Here is a 9,517-nt window from a genome sequence, read left to right on the forward strand (position 1 = left end):
CAAATGGTGTTGGCTCACAAGCCAAACCTATTATTGTTTGCTAAGCTAGACTTTCTAATCAGCACTTCCAAAATCAGTCATTGAAAAATTCTGTTTGTTTGTGGCACGTGTGCCTCAAGTGTTCATGAGAGGGAACCCCTTGGGGAGTGGTTCTTGACCTTGGCTGCACATTAGAATCTCCTAGTAAATTCAAAACAAAAAGAAAACCAGACTATTGGGCTCCCTTCCATGTCTGAGGTGGGGTCCAGCAGCTAGCAGCTTTATGAGCATCACAGGTGATTCTAAGGTATGGTTAGGATTGGCAGCTATCGGATGGAGGGAGTTGCTAGAAGCTGTGCAAACTCTAAAACTAGTTGCTAACTCCTGTCCTCTCCCTGAAGATTCCCCTTGCAGAGCATCCCCTTCTCTTCTATGCACCTCTTTATTTTTCTGCCAAACAGAATAGAAAGGAGAAGCAGCCAAAGACCTGTTGACAACATTGTTGTCTCAGAGGCTTCCTGACAGGAGGCTGAAATGGGCGGCAGCCACTGTCCTAGAATAGCTGGAAAGGAGCCATGTTTCTGGAGCAGTTCCCAAAAAACTCATCTCTAACAGCAGAAGGTGTCACTCCTGTCGCTTTCTTTACCTTTTGTGAATTTTGGAATGCAGAGGGTCCCATTGAGAGGAAATGTTTTCACACAGAGACTCCCCAACTCTCAGCCCCATGGTTTTCCTCTCTGCTCAGTGGCCGGCCTCCCAAATTTAGACTTGCGCCCCCTTCACGGCTGCCACTCGTGCTTTACTAAATTGCTCGTTGTGGAAGTCACCAACACACCCTAAACAGCACTTCTTCTCTTTGCTCTCCCTGAACCATCCGACTCTGTCGATCACTCTGTCTGCTCCTGGGGACCTAATTTTTCTGCTTCCTCTCCATTCCTTCTCTGTGTCCTTTACTAACCTCTTTGCCTTCTCCTGCTCCTTAGTGGGAGCATTTCCCCAGGGCCACCATCTTTGTCCCATAGCACTTCTCTACACACTGTCCTTCCCCTGGGATCCCTTCCCCAGATCCATGGCACAGGTCTGACTGATGTTCTGAGTCCCAGTCTCCCAACAGTGTCTGTAGAACTTCTGGTGCCCACCAAATTGGCCCTGTCTCTGGATTCCCCCATTTTCCTTCTGGGCACCAGTGTCTATGCTGATCTCCTAGACATGGGCTCTTGGATGTGTTAAACTCTGTTATCCGGTTCATGTCTGGTTCGCCTTTCCTTTGTGCTGCCTCTCACATTGGCCATTCCTGCCTTTGCCCATCTGTTAATTATTTGCTGCATGCCGGGCATAGTGCTACGTACATCTGTTATTCCAGTTAAACTTCACAGCAACCTTATGAATCAGTGGACAGGATTATTATTATCCCTGTTTTGTCTCTGAAGAGACAGCCTTGGAGATGGATAGGAACCTTGACTGACTAGCGATGGAACAGAAATTCAAGCTCATCCTGAGCCTCCGCGCTCTCACTCTTCAGTGCCGTACTCGGTTGCTACCTCCTTGCCGCTGTTCTCAGTGGCTTCCCAACGCATAGGGAATAAAGACTTAGGCCCTTGGATCAGCACACAAGGCATTTCTAGATCTACCCTAGCCCACTGTTGCAATCTCATCTCCTTTTATCCTTCCACATATGAGTCAGTCCCACATGAACCGGTTTACTCCCAGGTCTCAGGGTCTCTTCATTCTTTTCCTCCTCTACGTTTTTGCCCAAATCCTTGGTGACATCTGATACACCAAGGGCAGCGCCACCTCATATGCTTAGCCTTCTTCTTTTTATTTATTTATTTATATTTTTTGAGATGGAATCTCACTCTGTTGCCTGGGCTGGAGTGCAGTGGTAGGATCTCAGCTCACTGCAACCTCCACCTCCTGGGTTGAAGCAATTCTCCTGTTTCAGCCTCCTGAGTACCTGGGATTACAGGTGCCCACCACTAGGCCCAGCTAATTTTTTTTTGTGTGTGTTTGTAGTAGAGACGGAGTTTCACCATGTTGGCCAGGCTGGTCTCGAACTCCTGACCTCATGATTTGCCTACCTCAGCCTCCCAAAATGCTGGGATTACAGGCGTAAGCCACCGTACCCGGCCTTCTTGACCTTTCCAAACTGTCCAAATTCCAAAAGCCTTGTTTTTCGGTGTGTACTCTCTTGTGTTTTAAATTCCTTTGGTGGATTTTATTTTATTATTTATTTATTTATTTATTGAGATAGAGCTCTGTCACCCAGGCTGGTATGCAGTGGAGCCATCTCAGCTTGCTGCAATCGCCACCTCCCAGGTTCAAGTGATTCTCTTGCCTCAGGCACCCAAGTAGCTGGGATTACAGGCGCGTGCCACCATGCCCCAGTAATTTTTATATTTTTAGGAGAGGCAGGGTTTCACCATGTTGGCCAGGCCGGTCATGAACTCCTGGCCTCAAGTCCACTTGCCTTGGCCTCCCTCCCAAAGTGTTGGGATTACAGGTGTGAACCACCGCACCTGGCTCCTTTGGTGAATTTTGAAGTGAACCTGTTCTCAGCACGTTTTTCAGATATTTCAGCGTTATTCTCCTAGATGGGTTATAAACTCTTTAGGATGGGAACTACACTTATTTCAGCGTCCTGCAGTTCCTAGCATGCTTCCTTGCTAGAGCTGACCTTCCTAGAGTTGACTTATTTTGACTTCATGCTCTTGTCCATGACAGCTGTCTGTGTGCAGGACAATATGAATAAGGATGTGAGATGCTGCCCTACCCTCGGGGAGCTGTTCTGCTAAGGTGCCCGGATCCCCCAATAGCCCTCTGCACTGCTGTAATCTCTTGTTAGATTAGTTTTCCATCCTTCCTGGGAATCGTTTTTCTTCCTACATTTCTGTTTTTAAAGTTTGCATAAAATGGAGACTTGGCTGCACACCAGGGAGTTTTAGGAGAGAAATGAGCGGTGGGACCTCCCCAGCCAAACCTGGCTGCAAACCGCTGACTGCACAGGAATACGAATGACTTCTGGTTGGATGGGCGGGGATCCTGGGGGACGCTCTTTATTCCTGCTTTTGATCAGGAGCTGGGCCAGCTTTGGAAATCTGAGTGTTGGCACAACCCTCAAATGGTCCTCCTGCTCTGTTATCGTCTGGGTTTTCTTACTGGGTGTCCACACTCAGAAAGGACCCCCTCTTTCCTGTAAGCTTGCTTCTCACTGACTGGCACAGCATGATGATTAGGGTGGTGGTAGAGGTATGGGCCATACGGAACTATGAGCATAATTTTCACAAGCACTTAAACTTGAACAGAACAGGATTAACAATATTAACATGCATTACACTGAGACATGACGCACAGGGAAATACCTCTAGGTACCCTTGGGACAACTGTAATGATCATGACTTAGGATTTCCAGATTCTCCTGACTGCTTGGACTTCGTTCTAGGCCCAGGTCACAGAACCTTGGTTACCTAAAGGAAGAACAGCCAGGGTTGGTGATATGGTTTGGCCCCCACCCATATCTCATCCGTAATTCCTACGTGTTGTGGGAGGGACCCGGTGGAGATAATTGAATCATGGGGGCGGTTCCCCTATACTGTTCTCATGGTAGTAAGTCTCATGAGAGCTAATGGTTTCATAAGGGGCTTCCCCTTTCACCTGGCTCTCACTTTCTCTTGCCTGCTGCCACGTAAGATGTGCCTTTATCCTTCTGCCATGATTGTGAGGCCTCCCCAGCCACGTGGTACTGTGAGTTTGTTAAACCTCTTTTTCTTTATAAATTCCCAGTCTCAGATATGTCTTTATCAGCAGCTTGAAAAAGGACTAATAGAGTTGGTGAGAATACAGAAGTACAGTCTAGGTATGTTCTGTTTCTTTTCTCTAATAGGTGAGAGAAACAGACACCTCCATCTGTTTTCACAAACTGAGGTTGCTCTTCTTTCCACTGAGTAGATGTTGCCTCCTCCAGCTTGGCCCCGGCCACCTGCTACTGAGAAGCCCAGCTCACTCAAGTCCTTGGTACTAAGGGCACTGCAGAGGGGTCTGGAAATAGTCTGCCATTTCCACAGTCAGGGTGGGGGCATGGATTTGGCCCCTCTGGGCACCTGTGGGAGTGTAAGGGTATAATTTCTCTACCGACCCCATCTCGTGTGGCCTGTTGCCCCGCTGGGCCCGGTTCCTATGTGTAACTCATTCTCTTACTAAAGCCAAGGCTTGACCCCGCATGCAGGCCCCATTTGGAAAGGCCCCTACAAATTCATTTAGATCCTACCAGTTCCATCTCCAAAGCAGCTCCTGGTTCATGGTATCCTTTAAGTGCCTCAAAAACCATGTATAACTCTGGCTTCTGGACACCAGCTGTTCCCGGCCTTCAGTGCACATTCACCTTGGTGGCTCCTACCTACACTGTTGGATTATAAGACACAGCCCATGGCTCTTCTGCAGAGGAATGAAAACTACACATAGTTATACCTTGTGGGATGTTACATCTGGAATTCCAGTTGGAGAAGCTGCCCTGGGAGAAAGCCCGTGGCCACCAGAGAAGCAGAAACAGGAGTGAAGCACAGCCTGGCGTTCCGGAGCCCAGCACGGGGCTAGGACCATGTCTGTCGTAGTCCACATGTGGAATGGGCCCTCCACACTCTCACTAGGGGCTGTTTTTCCAAATTGGTAAATATTTATCCACTACTTTTACGGGCAAGGCCTCATGTTAATTCATTGTAGAGGGTAGAAAAGCAATAATGTTTGGGAAGGTACATAACTGTACTCAGTCTACGGGAGACACTAAGAAGTATTAAAATCTATAGAGATGAGGCCAGGCGCGGTGGCTCACGCCTGTAATCCCAGCACTTTGGGAGGCCGAGACAGGCGGATCACAAGGTCAGGAGATCGAGACCATCCTGGCTAACCCAGTGAAACCCCATCTCTACTAAAAAATACAAAAAAAAAAAAAAAAAAAACTAGCTGGGCGCGGTAGCGGGTGCCTGTGGTCCCAGCTACTCGGAAGGCTGAGGCAGGAGAATGGCGTAAACCCGGGAGGCGGAGCTTGCAGTGAGCCGAGATCGCGCCACTGGACTCCAGCCTGCGCGACAGAGCGAGACTCCGGCTCAAAAAAAAAAAAAAAAAATCTATAGAGATGTATATGCATCCCTATATGGGATGTTTTCCGTCCCAAAATATAAAAAGAGTACGAACAAAATAAGTCAATCCTAGGAAGGGCAACTCTAGCATATATAAAAAGACAATGAAGAAATGTTGAGTTTAGCAAAAGACAACCTCTCTTCTGGGATGCAGAGTGGTTTGCGATGGCAGAAATGGGAAGAGTCTAGCAGATGGAGCCAGGGAGGGAGGACAATTATCTGGTCACTAGAAGGGTGTAGTGGGAAGGTGAGAATGAATGAGGTTTTCTGACAATACCAAGTAGACCCCTCTAGGGTGCGCAGAAGGAATTTGTGTTTGTAGATTGGAGGTAGGGGGTGGCCAGGGGAGGGCCAGTAACAAGTCCAGTTAAAAAGGCAGGTTGAGTCCATACTAGAGAGACCTTAAATACCAGGTTAGGCAGGATAGACTTTATCCTTCTGGTACTGAGGATCCACTGAAGCCCTTTGAGCTAAGGGGGAGACACTGATAAAGGTGGTATTTCAGGAGGATTTCTCTGGAGGTGTGTGTCAGGTGGATGGGGTGGGGGGAGAGACTGGTGGCAAGGAGACCACCTGGGAGTCATAATAATACTGGTGATAGCTACCAGTTATTGAGCACCCCCTCACTGTACAATGTGATATCTGTCATATTCAATACCTGCAAGCTGAGTACACTTGACCAATGAGGAAACTAAGGCTTATTCATGTTGAATAGCCACTGCGTCCACCCATTTGTGTTGCTATAACAAAATGCCTGAGACTGGGTAGTTTATAAAGAACAGAAACTTATTTCTTACAGTTCTGGAGGCTGAAAAGTCCAAGTTCCAGGTGCTAGCATCAGGTGAGGGCCTTCTTGCTGCATCCTCACATAGTGGAAAGCAGAAGGTAAAAGGGCTGATGGCTGAGTCCTCACAGGGCAGAAGAGCAAGCCAGCTGAAGGTGGCAGAAGCCTCTTTTATAAGGCCCTTAATCCCATTCATGAGGGAGGGATCTTCAAGGCCTAATCACCTCCTAGAGGCCCCACTTCTTAATATTATCACATTGGCAGCACCTGAATTTTGAAGGAGACACATTGAAACCATAGCAGTCACCCAGAGTCTCAGAGCTTATAAATCACAGAACAAGCATTTGAACTCAGGACTGCTTGCTTTCAAAGCCAGGCTACAGTAGGTAAAGTTTTCTGCTAAGCACTCTATGATCCAAACTGGGGGAATTCTAATCAAATTGAAAAAGAGAGATAATTGAAAGAATCCAGAAGACTTGATAACTGACCAGGTTGGAGGAGTGAAGGAGACAGAGAGAGAAAAAGAATGACTCCACTTGGTGGCCTTGGCTTTAGGGACAGTGGCAGTATTGCCACCAGACACCAAGTATCATCAGGAGGAGGTGCTCTTGAGTAGGTCAGATGAGAAGATAGTGAGAAGAGTTTCAGAAATGTGGCAATCAAGATGGTGGCAGAAATGCCAGGCAGCTGTTGTCAGTCATATTCTCTGGCTTACATTCTAGACAAGCTGTGAGCATGGGCAAGCAGGAACATGGGAAAGAGAAAGCTTCTGGTGTTAGGGGGAGATTCTAAATGAGGAATAGCAGCAGAAGCAGATGTCAGAGAGGCAGGGAGAGGAGGAAGATGGCCTCATGGTGTGCATGGCAGAAACCAGTGGAGGAGTTGGTTCCAGGTGGGTTGTCAAGACTGCCATACATTTCAGGGAAGTCAAGGCTAGGACTCCTGCATGAAGGTGGAAGGACTCATTCAACCCACTATGTGTTCATTAGGTAGTTTCCATCTGCCTGGCCTTGTATTTGGGGCAAGAAAAAGAGAAAGATGAGTCTCTCTGCTCTTGAAAGCCCCAGAAAACCTTCTTAAAACAGACCTAGGTTGAAATGTGCCCTTCTGCTTAGTGCAAGAGAGCTATTCTTTGAGCTTCTGTTTCCTTTACAAACCTACTGAGACCTGCCCCACAGGGTTATCCTGGGAATCAGGGCTGATGCATGGCCAGCACTTAGCATAGTCCCTAGAGTGTGATAGCTCGATTATGCTTAGAACCCATAAGGACAAATAAGAGAGGAAAGGACTGTTTCTGGGGCCTTCCTACCAGATGCAGGGAAGCCTACCTTCCTTGGAAGTGGCCCTCTCCTCAATGGTTTGGGCAGTTCAGTCCAACACTCTTGATTTCTGCTGCCTCGTGTGGCTTTTCAGTACTAAAAAGAATCTCCTGTTTCTAGAGCTCATGCCTTAAATGTGTTTTGAAGCCCAGATGTTCCAACAGTGCTCCCTTTCATTTTCATTTCCCAAGTTCAATGATCAGACCCCCTTCCACAAGTTGGTAGAGCTCTCATTTGTCATCATGGGAAAGCACCCGGTATGCTTCCTGGCAGATGAGAGGGTCCCCAGAGTGCTCCAAGGCTTAGGACAGCAGAGTGAGCTGCACTGGCTGAGCTCGGTGCTCCATGGGCTTTGTGGATTGGCCTTTGTTCTCCACGGGCCACCAAGAAGAAGGTTGCACCTGCTGCCCCCACTGGACTGTCAGGTTCTGTGTTTCTCTGCCTGAGGGTCTCGCTGAATACCTGCCACCTGTCTGCCCCCTGAATAGCCTTACTGGGCTCTGAGAAGTGAGCAAGTGGTTATAGGGTGCTGGCTCTATGTGTGTTTGGCACTCTTGGGTGACTGGGGTATGGGGATGGGGTTGATGCCACAAATGGAAAGGCTGTCAGAGGAATATACATGTGTGACTTAGAAGCTGGAGAATGCAGTCAGGCATGGTGGCTCATGCTTGTAATCCCAACACTTTGGGAGGCCAGGGTGGGAGGATCACTTGAGCTCAGGAGTGTGCGACTAGCCTGGACAATATAGTGAGACCCCGTCTCTACAAAAAATAAAAATAAACAAATTGACCAGGTATGGTGCCATGAACCTATAGACCCAGCTACCTGGGAGGCTGAGGCTGGAGGATTGCTTGAGCCCAGAAGTTTGAGGCTGCAGTGAGCTATGATCACAGTTGTGCCACTGCACTCCAGCCTGGACAAGAGAGCAAGACACTGTCTTTAGAGAGAAAAAGGGCTGGAGAATGCAGTGGGGAAAGAAATCAAAGCAGGAATGGGAAAAGCCAACAAGGTTGTGGCCCCTGAGGCTGGCACAGAAGACTGTTCTGCCCAAACACCACTTTCTTCACTTGGCTCTTCCTGGCAGACAGCTGTGTCCCCTTTCTTTGTAGTAAGCCTGTCTTAGGCCTATATCAAGGACACTGAGAATTCTTGCATATCAGGCTGGGAGGACCTTCAGGGGTCACCTGTTCCTCCCCTACTCTCTCCTTTTCCTAGTTGAACAGTTGCCTCAGTTCACCCAAATCACTATCTTAGTGTCATTTCAAGTGTAGCTTTGGCCTAGAGGGTGTTATGGGTCGGAAGGATGCTCACATCCATGGTAAGGAGGTTGCTAATCTTTCATGGTCTACCTCCTCCTCCTGGCCAGGTATCCCTGGCATTCAGGAACCCTAGCTGACATATGTGGGCTCTAGGTAGAGTTAACTCTTGTAGCCAGGCATGTGGGGACACTCCACCATCCACTAATAGGGATGACCTCTATGTCTTTGAATAAAACTTCCCCTATAACCCAATTATTGCAAGGACTCTGCCTCTACCATTTAATGAATCAGAGCGACATTCCTTTTCATCCTACTTGGCCAGCCCTAGTCTGAGTATATTCACAATTTCACTTTATTAGTATCAAGTTTAGTCAACTGGCTTAAGAAGTTCTCCTAATAGTAGATTCCCTGGGAATCCCCTACTGTATATTTTATTAGTGACCTTATTTAAAAATAGCCTATGTCAACAGCCACTAGTGATGCACCAAGAAACAAACTGGCCTCCCTGGACTCTTTGCATGGATGCCACAGCACATTAGAGGCAGATCCAGGGATACCACTCGGGGTCCCCGTGTGTCCTCCCACAATCCCATTCCCTTTGGACCTTTTCTTTTTGAATCTTTGCTCCCTATGATTTTGTGGCCCACCCCCTTCCTCCTTTCAGTTGCGATGGCTATGCTCTGGGGACTAGATTCTTTTGCTTTTCTCTTCTCTGCATAAGTCAGAACTGGGGCTCTGCAGAGAAGAAGGCTGAGAGGTGTCCAGGACATGCCTGGCTTATTGTAGAGTGGGTTTTCTCACCCGAGACACTGTTGATATTTTGGGCCAGATAACTGTGTGTGTGTGTGTGGTGTGGTGTGTGTGTGGTGTGTGAGTGGTGTGGGTGTGGTATGTGTGTATGTGTGGCATATGAGTGGTGTGTGTGGTGTGTGGTGTGTGTATGGTGTGTGAGTGGTGTGTGTGGTGCATGTGTGTGATGCATGTGTGGTGTGTGTGTGGTGTGTGAGTGGTGTGTGTGTGGTGTGTGTGGTGTGTGTGTATGGC

General features: G+C 48.0%; 1 protein-coding gene across 1 annotated transcript in view; it reads left to right on the forward strand.

The window, feature by feature from the left end:
* The window catches only part of THSD4 (thrombospondin, type I, domain containing 4), a 704,860-nt gene that overhangs the window by 86,990 nt on the left and 608,353 nt on the right, over positions 1 to 9,517 (forward strand). The window lies entirely within an intron of this gene.

This window comes from Colobus angolensis, unplaced genomic scaffold (assembly GCF_000951035.1).
Source record: "Colobus angolensis palliatus isolate OR3802 unplaced genomic scaffold, Cang.pa_1.0 Scaffold372, whole genome shotgun sequence".
Lineage (NCBI taxonomy): Eukaryota > Metazoa > Chordata > Mammalia > Primates > Cercopithecidae > Colobus > Colobus angolensis.